The 22,987-nt window shown below is 41.2% G+C and overlaps 1 protein-coding gene and 1 long non-coding RNA gene across 2 annotated transcripts in view; one reads left to right on the plus strand and one right to left on the minus strand.

Moving 5' to 3' along the window:
• Positions 1-22,987, plus strand: part of schip1 (schwannomin interacting protein 1) — a 221,364-nt gene that overhangs the window by 99,208 nt on the left and 99,169 nt on the right. The window lies entirely within an intron of this gene.
• Positions 20,156-21,236, minus strand: LOC120432913. Its single transcript, XR_005608190.1, has 3 exons — positions 21,086-21,236; positions 20,926-21,009; positions 20,156-20,232 (listed from the first exon to the last, which is right to left on the minus strand). It is a non-coding gene; the product is annotated as an uncharacterized LOC120432913 (long non-coding RNA).

Raw genomic sequence — 22,987 nt, forward strand, 5'->3', positions numbered from 1 at the left:
AGGTTAACAGAAGCATAAAACATAGTACGGTGAACCAATCTGACATAAACACGACTGGGGTATAAATGTATATAACAACATCAAGCAGGAGCTTATTTTTTAATTTTTTTTAATAGATTATTTGATGGTGCATTGCTTTGTGTACTTTACTCCTTTGCCTTCATGATACCTTGTATATTGTGTTTTGCATAAATTCTTAGCCAGTTCTCTTAATCAACAACTTTTGATGCTTTAGCCACATAAAAAGCATCAGTGTGGCCAATGAACCAACATCGAGACAGGAAAAAGAAGTGGATGGACACAGAAACGGTTTTAGTGGCACTCTGTTGGACTACCAGTTACTGCTTATGGGGTTTATAGCAGCTGGGGAAGTCTTGTCAAAGAAATAGGGTGCTGTAATTCTTCTGACAAACAGAGAAACACAATAATGTCAAAGCTCAATGGCTTTTCTGTGTCGTGCATTGTGGGATGGATTTTGCTGAGGTGTATGTATATATTGGCAAAGAGCACAAGATAAACAGTGAATATAAGAAGTGCTTGTTCACTAGCATATCCTCCCAAGAGTGAGGATCTCTTTATACATGACAGAAATATCAAAGGCCTGTTTGATCTCACCACCGGCTTTTCACCCTCCGAAACAAATCGACACGGTTCAGTCTTTTTTTTCCTCCCTTTCTGAATAGCTGCTTGTTGGAGTTTTGATGATGAAATGTTGCAGTCTGTTCAATCCCTCATGCTCTGAATTTCTCAGCTCCTCCCTTTGGTGTTCTTTCTTTTACCAGTTTTACTCTCTCAAGTCAGGCTCCCTTCTTTAAAGTTCAGCATCTCTCCTTGTGTGGATGTGCAGCTATTTGCATCTGGATGAGCTCTGGGCCAGCAGTTTCTGTATGGGAAAACATCCTTAGGTATCAGATGTGAAGAAAGAGGAGAGAAGGGAAAGGGAGAGCAATATGCTGGCTTAGTTAATTCGAAATGTGTGCTATCACAGCCCCATCCAATCTTACTGCCACACACTCATACTGTTACAGGCTCTTAACCATTCCGTCTGGTCCAAGTTACTCTCAGTGTGCTTAATGTCCACCAATTAGGCCCAGGCTCATTTTGGACTTGGCATGTCTTATTATTTGTCATTTGTCCCATCAGAGCTGTGTTGCTGGACTCATAACTGCTACTTAATTGGCTGGGAGACAGAACACTGGGTCTATATGGGTTCTTATGCTGGTTACTGACTGATGATGATGGCTAGTTTGGGACTGAGAAAGCCTATCTGTGGGGTAATGGAGTCTGAATGGATGGTGCCCTGCAGATGTCTTATGCTTTCTATTTAGCCCATATAAGCCTTTGTGTCTAGACTGGAGGTGCCTATTAGAGATGTGCCAAATACATGGTGGTGTCTATGCTCTTTGATTAAACCTACACGTAGAAGGTACAATGCTGCAGTACTTCCTTTTTTTGTGATAGAACAGACAGAGAGCACTTTGCTGGATGGACACATCAACATAAATCTTGTTTAAATAGGACAGTTAAAGAGTAAAGACTGTAATAGTGGGCATCGAGCCATTTTAATTCCTTTTGGAACAAAATGGGTGACGAAGCACTCTTTTGTCAGAGGGCAAAAACCCTCTAAGTTGCAAGCCACTTTGGTTAATCACAGGTCGTTTCAGATGGAGAGCCTTCGGTTTGGTTCCTCCAGAAGCACAAACGCACGTGCAGTTTCCCCCAGATAATAAAAGTTGGATTTAAAAGAAGAAAATTCTCCAGGAAAAATACACTGCAGCCTGTAACCTACAGGTATTTTATGTTTCATGAGACTTATATGTCTCATCATGTAGATATTACACTATAAATAACCCATGAATGTGTGCACTTTTGCCCCTTTGGGGAATTTGCTCATCATGCAATGACTTCCTTGAGCAAGAATATTCCATCTTCAACTGCACGGATGTTATATGCAATGCTGGAAAACAAGGTGAATTCTAAGCCAACTTTTTCAGTGGTTTTAAATAAGCAGAGAGCCAGTGCCTTGTCACCTGGAGCAGATGGACAACACCTCTGCAGATAAGACCATAAAATGCGACAGATAAACAGCCAGTCTGATAAGACCCATTGAATCGAGCTTTGAATAACTGGCTCAATGAACATGCGGAAGGAGTAGATGCAGTTGTAGAAAGACTTGATATAATGTGGAAATTTTAAAAACACACACACACATAGGCAGTGTTGGCTGTTCCTGGAAATAGAGTAGTAGCCAGTATGTCCCTGACTACATATTGGAAGAGGAAAAAGATGAGCGTGAGAGAAATAAAGGAAGGACTGGTTAAGAACAAGGGGTCATGACTGCTACAGCTTGTATGTAGTCAGGCTGAATCTGTTAATTTCACACTTCACTTCCATGTCGACTCGCTCTTCTTTGGCTTCATAGTCTTGCAAGTCCCGTTTCATTAAGGAATATGAACATATTCTCTAATCCACTTTCCCATGTACTGTAACCATAACAACCAGGAGATCTTTTTTTCTTTCTTTTTTTTGCATATTTTTCATTCTATTTGACTTCAATCTTTGTTTTCATCCTTGTTTTTCCCTTTTTTTCTCCCAGTTTGGTGAGGCCACTTCCCCTCAACTTCGGATTTTTTTTTTCTTTTTTAACTGCGAAGGCTGGAGGGCATAGATAGTCTTGTACCTCCACTTACATACATGCTGTTACCAGCTGCTCTTTTCTGCCTTCAGAAGGCTGTAATATGTCCAGAGATTTCCTGGTTGTGGAGTAATAAAGAAATGGGTACTACTGCGAAATAAACCCAGATACTAGGATGGGCAAGTGCTTTTTCCTAGCCCAGGCCACTGTACTGCAGCATATCCTTAACCCTTACTAAAATAATTTCATTTCCAACTTTCATTTTGGGCGACTCTTCGATTATGTATGGTTTATGTTTAATGAAGGTTCTAATCCCACATTTGTCATTTTTATCAGCCAAGCAAAAAAAAACCTCTTGCTTCTGTTCAGTATGCAGTTGGTTGTCATTTTGTGACCTGCGTGTATTGAAAACATACTATATGTATGCACATCATTTCTATGTGGACAAAACAAAGGAAACTATGGCAGTAATATGGTTATCTCTGTGGCCCTGCTGCAGCCCATAGTGAAAATCTGAAAGACATTTACCTTACCTGTGTGCAGTTTGCAGTTATATAAGTGTGTCTGTCAGTAGTTCTACCATCCATTAACGCTTACTATTGTGGCATTCACTCCACTATTATGAGACAGAGGCATTCAAGGGAGAAACTTGGATTCAGCAATAAGAAAAAGTGAGCAAGGAAAAGAGGAATACTGTAGGTGACAAAAGGAAGCATATAGAGAGGCACACACAGTAAAGGCAAGCTGTGTAAGTAATACGAAAGCCACTGTTATGGAACTAAAAAGCAAAAAGGTCAGCTTGTCTGTTTGAGAGAAGCATTCTTCTGGGCTCTGCTGCTCGATCTTCTGTCCCCGCTTGTTTTCTGCTTCTGTTTTTATCTGCCTCCAATCTCTGCCACACTGCAACGAGCAGTTGGTTTACATCAGAGACACCTGTATTATGATCAGCAGCACTGAAGGGGGATTTAAGACAGTATAAATTTGATTTCACAGTATAAGGAAGATTTATCAGACTGATGGAGTTATGTATCAGTATACATAATGCAAGGGGTAAACCCAGATTCTATCAAAAACAACATCATGTCTTTGTCTCCTCTGTAAACTCATTTCATCCCATCCTCACTACTCGAAGACTGACCTCTGCCAGACAGACAGCAGATGGGATTTTTTTTTTTTTGGTTTCTTTTCTGTTTTGCTGTCTCCCTCTTTCTCTTTCTGTTCCTTCCTTTCACTGGTGATGTCACTGATGCAGAGATAAATATGCTGCTTTAAAGACCATCTCACTGCTGAGGGACAGTCCGCAGTGCGGAGAGGAGGGAGACAGAGGAATGCTTAGTAGAATGAAACAATGTGAAATAGACAGAAAAACTTAGTTCTAACTAAGCTCGCAATGATGATTCCTACTTGCTGTGGAGAGTGAAGACTCTGTGGTATAAGTAGGCATTGATATTCTCACAGTGCTTTAGATATGCATCACTAATAATCGCTTACAGTGTATTTATTATGTGATAGTAATAGTAATCTAGAGTATTTCCATATGCAGTCACATACATCACTGGCCACGCCCATCAGCGTGCACCCAGGCATTCATAAACTTCTGCAAACAACCAGAGAAAGAAGAAGCCAGGCTCAGTGTGTGCAGATGTCTTGCAGTGGAGGTGATTTATTGCCCGCCAGCTCATTCCTAGATGAATTCTCCCATGAATCATTGCACCTGCAGTGGTGATGGCAGACAGGGCAGTGTCACTAGCTGCTTCTTTTGTTTGGCTCTATACAACTTTGTTTAGAGGGATTTGCTATTTCTACTATCTTTATGCCACTTGACTAGCCTAAACTACACACACACACACAAGCTTGCTGAGTTTTTCTTTTTAGCATCTTTTTGACCATCTTGCAAATAAGTAGCCAAAAGTATGATGAAGCTATAGAATAGATTGTATAGTGCAAGAGTAAGCAAGGAGGGATTTTTAGATGCCAAGATACCAGCCATTGATATCCAGGCCCTACAGTATGGTTGTTGGTTTTACTTGTAACGCTTTTATTTTTAATGGGTATGTTTTGAATCTTTTCATTTCTGGCCACTGTTCTTAACAATTTTGAGGTTTGTGGCTAGCATTACCCTGAGCAGAGTACTGGTATCACTTCAGTTAGGTTTCCAAAGAGAAGAAGACAAAAACTAAAGGACTTAAGGGATTCAGCATTCACAGGCCACCATGATTTCTACCAAAAAAAGGAAAAAGAAAGAAAAAAACACTCTTCCTTATCATGCCACTGCACCCTCTTTTTCTATTCTGTTTCTAATGATCTGCACTGTGACGACATTATATGACAACTGGCAACTAATGGGACCAAAAGAACAAATGGCAATGGCAACTTCTGACTCAATATATATAACAGAAAGTAAACATTACCAGAACTAGCTAAACTCTTAAAATGATGCTTACATGTTGATTCCCAAACTGAGGTTCTGAGGATCCATTTCCATAAATTATATTTTCTTCCCATGCCTATTAGTGTTTGCATTCATACCAAATGTGCAAAGTGCAACTGTTAACAACCAATACATCCTTTGAAGTATAAACACATCTACATGCCACGTTCCATTCTTTTTCTTTCTAGTACTTTTGGATTCACCTGTTGTAATTATCTGAATACTGTAGACACGGGCACACATCTGTGCCCGTGTCTACAGTATTCAGATGTGTTTCTGGCTGTGCGTATGTCATGGGTGTGTTTGCACATACCAATTTAAGAGTCATAGATTGTATAATGGTCACACTGTTGTTTTGCGGCCCATACCCTATTTGCTGTGTCGTCAGCTGCTGTGTTCTCGTCCTGGGTGCAAGTGCTGAGTTGCGTTAGTGTAAGCCCAGATAGACTACAGGCCTGCACACATATTTGTTTAGAAAAACGCAAACGCAGCTCTACTTGGACACTCTTGTCAGAGTTTGTAGGGAGTGGGAGGCTGAGGAATTTGCTGAAGGATTTTCTGCCTCTCCGTCTCTAATCACAATACTAATTAAAGTTTACTGGCTAATTGTGGCTGAGATAGTGTTTCTGTATGCTGCCTACTTCTCTGTGCTAGAGCCTGGCAAATTACAGAGCTAATGGTCTATTGGCCAGCTCTGCTGTGGACACAGCTCTAATGCATGAACAGTAAAGTGATGGATTACAGTCCGTGTTCATCAGTCCTGGTCCCGCTAGAGCCTCCCATGGGGTTCAGGTTTTTGCTCCTGCCCAGTGATGAAACTGGAACACTGAAAATCATCCAACTCCCTGCTAGCCACAGCAGTCAATAGCTGTCATTTCATGCTAGCTCATAAGACTTCTTATCAACCTGTAGTATTACACAGCTAATCCACAGACACCCATATGCTTGCACGTGACACAGATTCCTTTCATGCATGGCCACCTCCCTTCAGTCAGCTTAGGACGTCGACAGCTGGTACTGACAGTCTCATATCCTGAGGCTAGTGCTAGGTGTGTGTAATGTTTGTGCATTCATCAGCCATAACAATGATTAGCAGGGTTAATTGGGCACAGTGAGGCTCTGATTATGCTGCAGGATAACAAGGAGCTGGTGGAAAGCTGTCAGAGTACTACTGGAGTGCTGAGGTGTACCCGAGTTCTGTCCTTGCAAATCCCAGCAGATCAAGTCAGGGCGACGCACAAATCTTCAAACGAGGACTGGCTTTCCGCGTCTTTGTCTGTATGCTCTAACTTTCCTTTAACTTTGCCGGTGGAATATCACTTATGTTTTGTGCAGTACACTGCAATATGCTTCCCAGCTAAGGACACTCAAAATATTGTTATTAAGATGCTAGCGGCCTTGCAGGCAGCTGCACTCTCGAGCAAAGAGAAGGACTTGCCAACAGCACAAAATACAAACTGCGTACAAGCATCATGTTGTATTCCCAATCCCACACACCAGAATTCCTTTACTCCATCATCCTCCTGCCTGCTGGGGGCTCGGCTAGATAACAGGGTTTTCAAGGAGCATTCCAGAGAAACGAAAGCACAAAACATCTTTGGAGATGCTTTTATTCAATACATACAGGCGCTCATATATTAAAGAAATGATCTAGTGTGTGCCTTGGATGTGGAATTCTGAGGTTACTCAGTTTGCGCCATACAAAAGCACAGGGGCATCTCTCTCAGAAGCCAAGCCTCTCATAAGCACAGTTTCTTTTGAATTTTCCTCTGTGCATGTGTCTTCTTGCATGTGTCAGTGTGCCTGTGTCCTTTGCCTTTGTAATCGGATCTCTGTGATGTCTTGACTGTCTGACGAACCAAAGCCCTCTGCAGGCAACAAATGATAAACACAAGGGTAAAGAGAAAGAAAGAGAGAGACCTATTTGAATTAGGGATTCATCTTTCTTTACTGCATACTTTGAAGCTTGGGACAAGCCTGGTGATTGGATCAAGGATGCTGTAAGAAATGGGATAAAGGATGGGAGGGGAGTGGTGGGAATGAGATTTTCCCCTCTCTGGGAATGTTCTAAGATTTCTTCATGCCTGTACGCTGACATTGACATTAAGCTTGTCATCATTAAAGAGCTATTCTGTGATTCTATGTACATGCTGTTCTATGTGCAAATCTATGTGAGCAATAGGAGCGCATATTATCAAAGGGCCTCATATCTCTATGACCGTCGGACATACTCACACACGCACTTTGAGGCATGTATTCTTAATTGCAAATCATTTTTAAGTCCTCCTCCACCGTATCAGATTCTTGATTGAATTAGATCAGCATGCTTTGGCCTTGAGAGGATTTCTCCACATGCATTTTGTATGAGACTGTAATCGGCACTGTTACTATCACTCCTGCTTTTCAAGAAGAAGCGGATTATTAGTACAGATTACGGGAGACTTTTTAAGATATTCTTCAAAAAAAAAAAATCATGTGCTCGTATGCCACCCACAGCGTGAGCAAACACTGGTGCCAGAGGGAAAGAAATGATAAAACAGCAACAAAAAGCTGAGAAGAAAGTATTATGCATAGCTACTTGGCATCGTTTCCCCTCTCTGATATATAATAACTTTGATCCAAGCTGTGAGATTTTTCTTGCAATTTTAGCCCAGTTACTCTCTTTTGTGCTGACCCGAGCCTTTTCTACATATGTCTCCACTTTAACATCCGCTGTTAACTACGTGTCTGTGCCCTTACTGCAGTGCCCTGCCTCGCCCCACTGTCTGGCGTATTGATCAGGACAGCTTTAAGCTCCCTGCATTGAAGCTCCCTGGAGCCCAGATGCTTCACACCGCTCTGAATGTGGACTAGAAAGTAGTGGTTTGTTTTGGCCTTGAGTATTAAGCAAAATACCTCTATACATTGATGCTGCTGATGAGTACACATACCTCTGTAAAATGCCGTCACTCTTTATTCAAGCTTTTGTCAGTGTGGTATTTTGTTTGGTTTTGTTTGTGTTTTCCTTGGTTTTGGCTCGGATCCTGTCTTTCATTCTGTTGTCTGTGTTTAATTTTCTGGTTAGACTACAAGACCGAGAGCGAGTTTATCTCTCCTCTCCCTCTCTCTGTCAGATCCCCTTGGTGAGTTTGTACCTGCCGCCTGTCTCTCTGTGTGCCTTGAACTGTGCTTTGGAGTAATTACCTGGAGAGACAGAGAAATGAGAGGGAACACCTAACCTTTACGTCTTTATCAGCCCACAGGCCTGGAGAGGAGAGCACAAACACATGCAACTGAGATAAACACACTCACACAGAATACAGTAATGACACATACAAAGTAGACCTGCAACAACTCATTGAGCAATTCAGATATACCCGATTACAGAAGATCCTCGATGCTTCATGTCATTGCGGTCCAAATTTCTTAATGGCTCAGTCATATTGGAGTAAATGATAAGATGGCAACCTCCTTGTAAAAAGGAAAATTCTGTGGTAAAATCGCACTGAGTCAGTGAGCACTGATGCTCTTGAGCCTGTTTCAAAAGTTTTAAGTCACAATTCACTGTATTGTGCCATGTGCTGGTGTGTGCTTCACCCGCTAACATACTGGACGGGCGCCCGCCGCTCAGTAAGAAAATGATCAGCACTACAAGGTCAAGTCACCACTAATTAGAAACCACTTGTTGTGTGCTCTGACAGGTGGTTTGACTTCTACTTTTGAATAATAAGCTCAGAGCACAAACACCTTCAAGTAAGTTTTCATCCTCAATAGGTTGTGGCTGGAGCCGTCATATAAGCAGTTAATGTGAATTTCTGTTTAATATGAACTTCTGTATACGTAGACAGCAACAGATCTGCAACAGTTGGGAGCAGATTTGCAATTTTTGACAGTTTATCACAAACAGATTGTATATAATTGCCAACTTGAGCCCATTCAATCATATCCTGATAACCAGACTGATAGTTGACCAGTTCCATCTTGACGCACCAAAGTTGCTTTGAAGTTGGCAACGGCTGCAGGTGGTCGCAGACCTAGAACCCGTCTTCAAAGAAACCATTTCAAAGGCAACGAGATTTGTAAGTTTAGTCACGCAATGGTTTGCAGCCTCTGTATTCTGTAGTGTGACTATAGCATTGGGTCACCATCCTACTTTCATCAATAAGATTCTTGCCCGATGACACACTTTCCCAGTCTTCCACTGCTGACACCAACACCAATCTGTGAGCTGTGATGAAAACCTACCTGAAGACATCACTGCGTTTGTGCTCTGAGCTTATTATTATTTAAAAGCAAAAGTCAAACCACTTGTCAGAGCACACACAACAAGTGCTTTCTAATTAGTGGTGACATGATCATGTAGTGCCGGCCATTTCTCTTAGTGAGTGGCGGACGTCCATCCAGTATGTTAGATGGTAAAGCGCACATGGCACGACTTAAAACTTCTGAAACAGGCTCAAGAGCATCACTGCTCACTGACTCAGTGCTATTTCATTAATTTTCTAAATTCAATTGTTGAGTAATTGAAGATTAAAAAGACAAGATTTCTTATCCAATCAATCCATGGGATGGCCAGCAGAAAAGTTGATTATCAAAATAACTGATTGCTGCAGCACTGACACCAGCAGAAGTCTAAAACTGTGTTGTGCTGAGTGATGACACACCATTTCAATGAGGGATTTGGTCACATGAGCCAGGCACATATGGCAGGGCTTAATTAGACTTGCCCACAGATACACATAATTGATCATGTAATCGGTTAATTAATGTGGCCCCGCCCCACCCCTTGTTTGTGGCCCATGAAGCCCATTTGCTTTTACAGGTCATTAAAATGATGAAGGGATGAAAGTGGGTTGAAATGAACATAGGTAAAGAAATAATGAGTCTGCAGAGGCTTGTGTGGAGGAGTGTGTGTTTGGAAAATGCCTGGAAACCGCTATCTGTTCCTCTCATTCCTTTCACAGGCGTTCACAAATATGAAAATACACACATGCAGAACAAATCTGCAGGTAACTTTAAAGAGTAATTGTCTGCATCTACTCCGCACGGCCTGTTTCTTCCTTCATAGCATTTGTTTCTCACTCTTTTACATTTTCTTACTCTACATAACTAGCTCTACTCTATCTGTCAGTTTGCCACCAATTCTTATTCATATGGCAACTGTCTGCATAAACGTGTGTGGACACACAGACACACTTACACAAGTCTGAGGGAGGCAGGTGTGTGAATGTGTTGACAAATGAAAATTAATGAGGAAGAAAGTTTCCTTTTGCAATGGAAAGAAATCTAGCTGATTATTCAAATCAGACTTGGCTTTGTAGTGAAATGAGCTTGGCAGTCGTTCAGAGGAATGAGGCCGTAAAGAAGGAGAGAGAGATATAAGAAACTCACTTTTTTTTTATTTTCACAAGGAAAAAGCCAAACCATCCCATGTGTCTGATGGTTTCCCTGAGGGGGATGGAAGGGGGGGCTAGGTTGCTTTTAGGTGAGGAGAAAAAGGGAATTATCTGCCCATACCTGTCTGTGTTGTCTTCTGGTTACTCTGCACTAGCAGCACAGAGGAGAGGAGACTGAAGCAGCGATTTAACGCACGACTGCTGTCTCGCTTCATCAGTGTCCTGTCATCTTCCACATCACCCCGCCTTAAACGCTACAAACCCACCGCTTCATCATTCACTCAAGAACCATGAGTTGTAGAAATTATAAGAAAGCATGCAGCTAGTCCAGCCGTTTAACCTTTAACGCTAAATTCAGAAAACATGATTTTAGATTTTAATTTTCAGGAATGAAGTTGTACAATTCAGTAATTTTCTTAAGCATCTGGTTTATTTCTCAGTAACTGAGGGCTGATCCGCTTAAGTTTGTTGTTCAAGTTAACCTGCTGCAGTTTGCGGTGCTTTCCATGTGACACTGGTTTACAAAACTCTCTTAATATCAGATCCCATTAGCTAGTGGTCAGATCCTTCTTCCAGAAACATTTTCTCAAATTTGATAAACTCTAAAGGTTAGAATAGCAATTTATCTGAAAGTTTTTCAATTAGCCTGAAAGTTTATCCTTAAAGGACACCTATTACATGCACACTGATACATATATAATGTTACGTGTTGGATGTTCATATTGCAGCTTCAAGTAATCAGTTAAAGTATGTAAAAGTGGTTGTTCTGAGCTGAAAGCTCATGACTCAGGCTGCTTTGCTTCCTTTATATCATCTCATGTTTCTGGCAAAAGCGATGAGAAGATCTCTTTTTTTCCTGTGAAACCACAGTCCTCCTGGTAAGTTGCTGCTCACATTGTAGCAAAGCAGTATGAGTAGTGTTAAAGGCATTTATTGCAGCATAGAAATAACCAGTGGTGCAGAGAGTTACCATACAGTTGCTTGGAAACAGCAGAGTTAAAACTTCCTAGCCAGATTATCTTTAGTATTTCCTGGGAGACGACACTTTACAATTCACTTGGCATTTTACGGTATTTCCCACACGTACATCTATTAACTGGGGTTTAAAATGAAAACATTTTTTATGTATGGCTTGTGACTGCAGGTAATGAGTGTAATGTTTACCAAACAGAAACATCAGACTGCAGTCTTTGTTGCTGTGAAAGTTCATGCGCTGCAGGTTAAATTCAAGCTCAAACACATAACGGATTTATTTGAGATGTTGTAAAATTTCATCTCATGAGAAATATTGTTACTAAGTACATTTACCATTACTGGATAGACTGTTTTGTCAAGTCTACATATGTTTGTGCAGTACTGACCAGGTGGTAGAGGCATAGTATCCACTCCCAGTCACTGCTGTGCATTACTGAGTTTCAAAAAGTTCCATACTCTCTAAAATTATAGTAACCTACTGATTTCCCTATTAACGTCCCCATCAAATAAAAGGGATTATATATCTTATTTTTCTATTTTTAAATGTCCTGTGTGTCCTAGTGATACCATCCAGATAATCTGATAATTGTAAGCAAAGCAAGAACAATTTGAAATTGAGCAGTGCATTAGTATGACAAAGACATTGTTTCATAATAGAATTTGTTCTTTTGTTCATAATCTTATATACTTAAACATCTCTCCAGCTGCTGTGACCCAGTTTCTCTAGAGGAATCATTAAACTTTCATGCTATCGAAACTGCTCTTGGAGCAAAACCTCCAGGCTCTCAAGAGCTCACTCCAGATCACACCAGCACACCGCAGCCACATTCCTCCACACTGGCTGAAAAACCCTTCCACAGCTTGCTACTTTAACAGCCCACTCAGTGGATACAGAAGACAGCGAGGACTGGAAAAGCAAAGGAAAAGGAGCACGAGAGCAGGCAATCATTATAGCTAGCAGCAGTGCAGAATGACTAATGACCTATCAACCAAGTGAGACAAAGTAAAACAGGGAGGAAGTTTGGGTTAATGTGTGGAGGGTTATTTGCACATTTGAGTGCTTGGCCTAATAATAAATATACTGGCACAGAGACTCACAGAGTGCTTCACCTGCCTTATGTTGAAGTGTTGTCATATTGATTAATGGGAGGCTATCGTGCTTACATACAGTCGATTTGTAATAGCATTATCAAACAACATTATCTAATGAAATATATCATCCCCCATTTGTATGACAGTAAATTCTGGTTAAATATGTGGGAATATTAGTTTTGCACACCTGAAAAACAACGTAATTTCTAATCAGAGACTTTGAGGGATTATGAGAAATCTGGAAATATGTAAGTTTTTGCAAAAAGAGACAGTAAGCATCACTTACTAGATGTTAACTGGGGCAAGAAGAATAAAGTTTACATGAAGTTAGAGGAGAGGAGAGGAGAGGAGAGGAGAGGAGAGGAGAGGAGATTTGCCACAGTGTAACATGTGTTGCATACTAAGATAAAATGCTTGAGGAGAAAAAAACAACATGATACAAGAAAGACAATAAGAGGCTGACTTTGAAAAGATTTGCTGTGTAGAAGTCAAACAAGAGATATGAAAGAAAAGAGAATAAAGATATTAAAGCCTGAGCAAACCAAATATTACCCATTGAAATCAATGATCCCATTAAAGCCTCCGGCAGCTGTTCCTTGTTAAACAGAGACTGGTCGGCACCGCTTCACATCAAAGTATTGACAAGCAGTACAGCTCCTTTTTACCATAGTGGATATTAAGTCAAGCACCAAATGATTTTAACATAAAGTGCTTTTTATAACATATTACGTACACAAATAAATTAGGCAAGACTTTTTGCAATCAATCAAAACGTCTTTCCTCCTTATGTTTGGGTTTTTCTTTGTGTCTGCTTTTTATCTCCGACCTGCGGTGACAGTGGTGTTGCTGCTGCGCTCTCGCTGACGTAAAGAAGCAGACTGAAAGTAAACTCTTCGATAATTTCCTCCTCTTAAAAATATCAATCCAGAGTTAATAAAGTAGTCACCGTTTGAACGGGTGTAAGTGCATGTGAGAGAATGTCTGCTGGTCTTTATGAAAGAGAGAATTTCATGCATTGCTGGTTATAATGGGAGCAAGAGGGCAATGGTGTGGGCTAGAACGGAGGGGTGGTGGAGATGAATTACGAAGATGGACCTGGAGGAAAGGATTCATGCTGTAATTTATGCAAATACTACTCGCCCCTTCACACTTGATCCTTCCAGCTTCTTTTACAGCATTCCCTCATTTCAGAGCCCAGTGGACACAGTTTTCGACTCATTGCACAACATCGATAGTTGTTATACGTTTAACAGTTACAAATGATACTTGTTACTCGCTGGGAGCCGTCTTTGTAATGTTTTAATTTGATGACAAGTGTTACTTCACTGGGTTTTGTAGATTGTGGCGAGATGTTTTGTACTAAAATCAAAACTTGGATATTCGAAGCAACAGCTCTATACAGTATAGTATGATTGTTCAGTCTGTGAATCATCTTTATTTCTGGTATATATATTATGTAGCTTACAAAGACTGGACCTACCTAAGAATGACTTTCATTGTTTTTATCTTTAAGAGCACCTTACAGTTCCCTGAGTTTATTGCGTGTTAAAACGATTCACCGTGTCGTCTTCGCTTTCTTTAACTACTGGTTTTTGTCTTTTTGCTCTGAATATCGAGGTGCTTTGAATAATTCCATGTGGAGAAAAGAAACTTTTACACCATGCAGGGCTCATTTTTATGCAGCACAAATAAAAGGGCATTTTCTTCCTTTCAATTAAAAAACTAATTAACAACTAATTATAATGACAATGACTCTGGGACTTGGAGTTTATTATTTGTTTTTGTTAAACCTCAAGGTGATATTTCCAGAGGTTAATAACAAATGCAATAACTTGACACTTTACCTCAGCAATTACAATTGCTAATACACTATCATTTTAGTGCCTTTCATTTCCATGTTTGTATGGCTCACACTTCTATCACTTCTCTGTGACACACGAGTGTCTACCTTCCTAATCATCCATTTTCCCACCTACACTAACACAAACAGACACACAGCTGAAAGACAGAGAGACAGACAGAAAAGCATCTCCTTCTCTCTGCACCTTTGACCAAATGACAGTGGCCATGCTGTCATCCATGAGAGAGGTGTCTCTCCTTCAGAGTCTGGTTCTATAAATCACTCAGCAGCAGGACACTTGCTATTCCCCCGACACAAACACATCTGACAATCAATTCATCACAGTAGTCTGGATACACTTAGGGAGGAGGGCATCACCAAACTTGTGCTTGTTGGGAAAATAGAATTTAAGGGTTTGTTTTTTTACCACCTTAAGCTGTGTCTACCCTGGAAGTGATGTGGTAACCAGAGACCATATAAAGTGAATGACATTTGACAATTTTCAGGGATCACAAGCAAAATAACCGCTGGCGACACGAAGTGGGCAGAACCCGAGGTTAACCTTTCTCAACTTCCAGGTGAGTGATTGAAGCGACTGCCAATGAAAGCGCGAGTTAATACTGATTGATATATGACCTAGTAATATAAACCTGTGGTTTATCTAGGCAAGTGGAACCTGGCATGTGCACAAGCAATCAGCATTGAGCATCAAAGACGTGCAACGAGCAGATCTCTTCGAGTGTGAATGCAGGTTAATGGCTCATAGCAGAGGAAAAATAGGACAATACCATCCTAGTAAACACCTGTGGTTTCCTGGTGATTGCTTTTAGTTTCTTCAGTTTCCGTGCAAGTAGCTGTGTTAACCAACTGTTAGGCTGTGAGGGTGTTGCACATTTAACCTCTGGGCTAGACTTTTGATCACAAGGAAATTGCAAAGGTCATCTGCTGGGAGGGCAACCTATTTCCAAACAGTTACGGTCTGACTTGGACTAATTGCAGCTACTCACAGACAGACTGGCAAAGGTTTGCAAATAATTGCCACCTAATGCATAACTGCAGACAGATTGCCAACACGTTGGTATCAGATGGACGATATCAGATTGTGCATCATTGAGTGCACCTCATTTGCAATGCATCTCTTTGAGGCAGGGGACCAAACTCAAAGATGGATCTGACTGCAAGTGGTTGCAGACCTCGTCCTCATCTTCAACATGATTATTATAAAGGCAATGAAACTAGAACAGTATATGAGTATTTAATTAACTGTCTCTGGCAGTCAAAATGTAATTGACTTGGATAACCATGTAAGTGCTAAATGATATAATGTAACACATACTATTATAAATCTGCATGTAAAACCCTCCACTTACAAAGAAACAGCCAGAAATACCCTCATGATCAACTTCCCTCTGTTCTGCCTGCTGATACAACCCTGAGATTCAAAACATGTTAAACCAACTTCATATAAAGACGCTAGCTTCAATCCAACACACATAAGAAAACACAGACACACATGCACACACACATAGGCAATCCACTCTGTTAATAGGCAGAGTAAGTCAAGGCCTTAAGGGTTAAAGGTTGTAAGCAAAGGTTTGTATTTAAATGAGGCATATTTGCAGTAGGCACAGACTCAGAGGATCTTGTGCTGTTTAAAATTACTAGAAGCACCCATCATGGGTCAAGATGTCAATGTTTATGCATCGCTCCATCACCTGAAGAGTCCCGGAAATGTGCATGAGAGGTTAATAAGGGCAGATTTTTGGTCTTATTTGTCTGCCTCTTTGTGAACGCGTCTGTGCTCTGCATATATTGCATGTTTGGGTGTTTATTCGTTAATTTTTTCCCAGTATTTCTGTCTAAACACTGAGTGTGTACTTCTGTATGATTGTGTCTTTGCTGTTGGCCCACATGCATGTTTATGTTTGCTTGTGTTGGTTATCATCGGCCGAGCACAGCATTTAACGAGGGAGATGGGAGGAAAATAAATATAGTGGCTTTGAAAATGATTTCATCTCATCCTTTTATTGCCTCTCATTTCCATCCATTTATTGTGTGGGAGAGAGTGTATGGAAGCACAGAGAGGGAGAAAATTTGAATCATTACACCCCAGTGTCAACATTAGTTTGTCCTCCTTTATGCCTCTGTTCAGCTTTATTCGCTCCTCTTACCCCAGCTGTGCACGGTGAGCTCTGTTTGCTAACATTAGGACAACTGCAGTTCAACAATAATACATTTTGTGGAAAATGTGTGTCCTTTTAAGTGAAAAACAAATGAGTACACTCACATGTGTACATTATGCAAATTGTGATAAAGTTTTAATGTGACAGTTCATTCTTCAGCATGACAGGCAGAACGTACAGAACATGATACTTTAAGCCCCCCGAAGAAAGTTTTGTTTGTAAAATCCTGCCTGGAGAGATTTTGCTTGAAGCCCCAGTCACACAGGCCAAGACAAGGGAGGAAAAAATGTGCATTCCCTGAAAGGATGGCAAGCAGTTGCAAGACATTGCTTGCTATCACTAGGTGAAATTGGTTGCAAAGAGGCATGTGTTTTTGCACAAAAAACTCTTTTGCAGTTGCTTTGGTCGCTAAGAGATTGCTACAGTCACCCAAAGTTGGTATGAAAGACACCGACTTGTCTGCAGTCACTTCTATAGAGAGCCTGTGACATAGAATACACAAGTGGTTAAAGCTGTGTAGTAGTTACATGACTCTGGAGGTGCACACCGTGTTACAACCTAGGCTACAGCAGAGGTTCTAGCATGGAGTTTCAGAAGCGTAAGTAGTAGTCAGACCACGCATACAAGAATCTGAGACCACCTTTAGAGTAAAATTTGTGCCCTCTGAAGTGTTTTGGTTTCAGTAGTAAAACTGAACTTTTCTTTGAAGGTGGTCTCAGTTTCTTGTTCCTTCACAATATCAGCATCTTCCACATAAACTCTCAGCAGTCGTTGCAATCCGCTGGTGACCGAAGCAAACGCAAAGAGGTTTTTAGGCCAGCACTTTCTCTTCAACAGATTTCACCTGATTTCAGCCAGTTGGGAAATAGACATGTTTCTGTAGTGTCCAGAGGGGGGTGACTTGGCCTGTGTGACTGAGGTCTTGTTATTTTGTTCATTTGTTTTGTAATGAAGGCATGTAGCTTAATACTACACAGATAGAGCTCCTTCCTTGTCTAGAGCATATTGCCTTTCCCCTTCTCATATTGTTGATTGGTATAACATTTACTGCATCTTACCTAAGAAGAAGCTGTTTTTACATGAGCCATCCAGTAAGTGTGGTGGAATGTGTGTGATTGTGTTTGATTGCCAGTCTAAGAGCTCATAAGCTTTCCAAGTACCAGATTGGTCTAATTTGCTTCCTCTTTTTTCCCCCTACTTAAAGTAGTGAGCATGGTGAGGCATTGTGCTTTCTGTTATCATCCCTCATATGCTTTATTGATTGTTATTTAGTAATAATGTTTTAGGGGCAGGGGGAAATTTAGGTTTTGGATTGAGGTATTGTAGAGTTCCTTTACTTTACAAGTAAACTGCCCTGATTTTGTCCACACTGGTCTTCGCATAGAAGTGAGGTTTCAAAAACTAGAAGACCATCCTGATGGTTGACAAGATAAAACACCTTTCTGAAAAATGTTTTACACAGTGACTTCCTTGAGAAGGCCGAAAGAAAGGTTTCTTTCCAGTGTGTTAGTATTTGAATGGCTCTGGAAATCCAGAACCAAGTATATTCTAAGGCAAAAAAGGGTTATTTTTCAAATTGGGTTTATAGAAGCAGACTTGCGAATCTGACGGACAGCTGCTTGTGCCAGGAAAAAGGGCATGCGACCACAAATTACACAGAAAGTAAGATATTGTTGCAGGTGAGGGAGTAAAGAGGCGAAGAGAAAAAGAGACCGTGATTGGGAGGTTGCAAAAGGAAACCTCGTCCTTTACATAATGCTTCTCTGATTAGTCTCAATTATGACTTCAGTTCAGTGCAAGAAAACAAATCTCAACATCTTATTACATGCTGAACCGTAGCTACACATTGTATTTTCAGTGTATGTTTAATTCCAGAGAGATTAAGATAAGATCATTCCTTTTGTCTGTGGCTGCTCGTCTCTTAATTAAAGCTGTTGTGCGTGTGAGGTCAGAGCCTACAACATTAGGGTTATTACCCCACGGAGCTGAGAATCAATGCGGTGGGCAAGGAGCATTCTTTTTGTCCTTTAACTCATCGACTCTCATTTACCTCCACCCACCATCCATCGTCACCACCCAGTAAAGCGTGCGCAGAACGACTAGAGGTGAATTAATAAGACTTTGAGACTGCGCGTGTTTGTGTGTAGAAGTGGATATATGTGTATATATGTTCACTTTCAGTGAATAGAACAGTATGTCATATTTATTTTGATAATCTTCTGCTCTTTAGTCTTCTTCAGTCACTCTATTGTTCCTCAAACACAGCACCTGCAGGCTCACTGCCTGTTACCTCACACTGATACCACTCTTACGCCTCGGCACAGCTGGAGGTGAGGAAACAGTACGTGAACGTATGAACCATGTTTCCCCTCAAGCCCCTCTCTTGATCTATCCTACATGTTCACCCCATGTTCACTCTTCTCCCGCCCTCTGCAGCACTTCTGTACTTGTCTTTGCAATCAAAATGGGAATAACAGGGCACCCTTCGAACCTTTTTTCTCTTTTCATTTATCAAACACAAATCACACGGTTTGAGAAATGACACATTTTTTATTATCTACACCCCCTCCGTATCTGTAACGCTCTCCCTGCATGACCATTTTGTAGGTGTTGGTATTATATGCTGTGAGGTGCGGCGATTAAGAGAGTGGGCAGGAGGCTGAGCTCTTAACTTGTCTCCTGGTATATAATATGTGACATGTTTTACAGCCGTCTGCTGTGTTCAATAACACCTCAATCTCTCTCAGAACAAAGACACTGCTAGACCTCTGAACCCTAGCAATCTTTGTTAAGGTTAATAAATACAGACACTCAATACTGCATGTTGTATGCTGTATTTTAATTCCACTGCAGTGACCCTTGGGTTGCGAAATTGTGAATTCAAACAGGTGTAATTTCTCAATCTTCAATCTCAGTAGCAATTACAACCCAGTTGTAGGCAAAGGATTGATATCTCACTCTGTGCAGTTTCACTTAATATTTTTCTCTTTTAATCATATAATTGATGGTCACGCAACATCACTATGATATTATGAGTCACTCAAATCGCTCATGCAAGCAAACTAAGAGAATAATGTAGTGACATTAGCAGCATTTTGCACACGCACGCATGCACATTAATTTGTGTACTGGCCGTGCGATGTTTGTGCACGTGTATTTGTTGACTACAAGGTTATGTGGGAGAGGAGTGCACACATATATTAGCCCTCAACCTCATCACGTATTCTGCGACAGCCTTGCAATGCAGTGTCCCGGGACTTTTTACAAACCATTTTTCTTTTCATTGTTGGGAAATATCAGCCATTATGCAGGGCACGGGGTATCAAATCTGACTTTTAAATTGTATACAAACACTCATCTCACATTCAATGACATCTCCTTTCCACTGCGTGCCCTCAAAGGATTTCTGCTCTATTTTCTCTGTTTGCTGTCTCCCCGGGGAGGACTCATATGAAAGGTCCATGGCCCAGGGACATGCTCTTTTAATAGCCCACCCCACACACACACACACACACTTAAAGTCTGAAGTCATCCATAATGCTACAGTACAACCTTTTCATACACATACACTCATAAGTGCACACACAAGCACACACTTTCTCCTCTGTTTGCCCCGGGACATATTGGAAGAGGAGTCCTTTGGGATCGGTGTGGAGAAGGGTAACTTTGACTGGATACGAGGAAATGATTGAATGTGTGACCTTGGAATGGTAACAGAGACAAGAGACAAGCAGGTAGATTTTGATTAAAGGGTTGCTCTAGGTGAAAGACAAGCTTGGGTTTAACAGTGGAGAAGAGTGTCAGGGGATGGACAGGAGTAATAGTTAGAGACCTTCAAGAGGAGGGTAGACAGGGTAAAGTCAGAGGTTCAGGAGAAGCCTTGGTCTACAGAGGAATAGCCCGTATCTGTTCATTTCTTTTTCTGCTTCTGGGAGTGCAAACCTATTCCATGCATAATCATATTCATCAAGATTCTTTGTCGTGAAATCATGATTCACAATTTGCATCACAAATGCATCAAACCTTCTAATGAGATGCAGCAAAAAAATATTTTTGGAATTAGTTCCTCGGGAAACTTACTCAGTAGGTCTAAATTTATCTCATTGTTTCATAACTTTGGAAATGAAATTCAAAGCTGGATGCAGGAATAAGGTTTCAAGCAGGGTAGAGTTCTGTGGGCATTGCAGCTGCGTTACGTCACTAAGTGCCAATGTTTCTGTTCCTGGTCCCCCTTTGAATATTTCACACTGCCATTTGCTCCTGAGTTCCTTCCCAGAGAAAGGGAACCACAGTAAATTGTGCTGTGCCAGATCTCCCCTCTTCTCTTTACCCTCTCTCTCCTTCCTCCCTCTCAACCTTTGTTTCTCCCTTCTCGCCTTTCTCTTCACACTTACCGTTACTTTTTCATAAACTTCAGCCCTCTGCTCTCCATCTCTCGATTCCTCGCTTATACTCACACACCTCTTTTCCCATTTTCCCTGATCAGAGACATAATAGGTTAGAAACATGTATGTGATGTAATCCAAACAGACCGCACTTCCCTCTCAGGAATACCTGTCCCTCCACCTGCGTCCTGCAGTCTCTTTTAAGACACAGTGAGTCCATATCCCCATGTTTTTGTGGCTTGTCTTCACCTTTTCCCACCTTTAAATAGAAGATCTATGTTCAATCTGCCCTCAGTTCCTTAGCAAGGACCTTTGATACCAATTCGCTGTTGTGATGTGAGATGAGCTGCAAGAAAATGAAGATGAAAAAGCCCAAATCACGTAGTTCCTTTTCGCAGTGACATTTAGCAGTCTTTTGCCTGTAACTTTCTTTCTAAGTGTGGGGCAAAAGGTGAATCTCTTCATTCAGGATGAAAATGTTGTTTTTGACACCATCGTAGCAGTTGCTCTGTAGCAAACCTTACAGCTATAATACTTCAAATGTACTAGAAATGAGTGGCAGATCATTGCATAGCTGACCTTGTGAACCGTGGTGGCCCTCCGGGCGGCAGACAGGTGCTGGGCTGATCAAAGGCTGCTTAAAGGCGGTGAACTTTTGTACCAGCATATATCAAATTTCTCCTCTTTCCGTCAGCCATTTGCTAACTTTCTCTCCCTCTCTGAGGAAGCCAGCGAGTGTGTCTTGTCAAAAAGCGGCGACACTTTTATCTGTTCAAGTAAAGAAGGGAAAAAGAGTCGAGATGGGAGAGAGGGAGATGATGTGGAATCAGAAAATGTGTTTATGCATGGACAAAGGAGAGAATGAGAAACCAATAGAAAGAGAACAGCAGGGAGAGAAGAGATGGAGGGGGAAAAGAAAGATATTTTAAGAGCCACAAGAAGCGTATTCGCTTAAATATTGACAGCAAGGAATGTTAGATTACTTCTCTGTTATCTGGCAACTCCTTTCTACACAGTCTCTCTTTGCTTTCCCTCATTGTGTCACAGCACTCACCCTGTGTTTAGACACAGATGTTTGACCTCCATCAAGACTCCTCAATTGTCTCCCCTTTCCATTTTCTGATCCTTTTTTCATAATAAAAACCCACTCCTTAGGAAAACGAATACACAAGACTATTTAAAGGAAGCACTTGTATTGGTTTTCATTATGTGCTAAACCCAAAAGCAGTATTGCTATCTACATAGCAGGGCTATCCAAATTCAGTGATCATTTAAGTTTATTAATCTACCAGTAAAATATATCCATGATCAGAGTCTGTTATATCGCTAATGTGGCCAAATAGAGTTGAAAGGATTACATTCTATCATCCCCATGTTGCTGCAGTTTGTATTAACACCCCATTCCAGTGGCTTACAAATGCTTGCCACTCGTATTAGCCTCATGAACCGCTATATAACCTAAATATTTAGCCCATGCACTGTGAATGTGTTGCAACGATGCCCATTGTTCTAAATCTTTTGCAAGCCATGAGACTGTAATTATGCTTCAGTAATCTAATGGCTCATTGACACCGTGGTTTCCTGTTGCAAAGGTCTGAGCTAAGCACTGGCTCAAGTGGATGCAAAAGGAGGCTCACTGCACACAGGCTCAGCAATGAATTATAAAAAGAAACGCATCCGAGTTTATTCATTAGCACCTTGGCACATGCTGACGGCAGTAAGCCCTCGCAGTGGTTTTACACACGTGCACACGGCTCAACATACCCACACACATTTGTTCCCAAAAACAAAGCCTCTGTCAGTGCTCCATGGTAGCACAACTGCAGTGCTGCACAGCCAGATTTGGGTCAAGTGCTGGATGGTGGCCGTATGGCTGTGGAGCTGAGTTATGGCTTTTTAACAGATTGGATTTGCCCTCTCATCTGCTCATGGACGGGTACTTACTGTGGTTCACAAAATGCTGTGAGCGTGCAGATTGAGCTGAGTGAAGCATGAGAGGAACGAGAAGAGATGGAGTTGGATTTTGCCTTTCAGGGAAGTGGTGGAATGTTTCCAAGAAGACATGAGCCTC

The sequence above is a fragment of the Oreochromis aureus genome, linkage group 14 (genome assembly GCF_013358895.1).
Source record: "Oreochromis aureus strain Israel breed Guangdong linkage group 14, ZZ_aureus, whole genome shotgun sequence".
NCBI classification, from domain to species: Eukaryota; Metazoa; Chordata; class Actinopteri; order Cichliformes; family Cichlidae; genus Oreochromis; species Oreochromis aureus.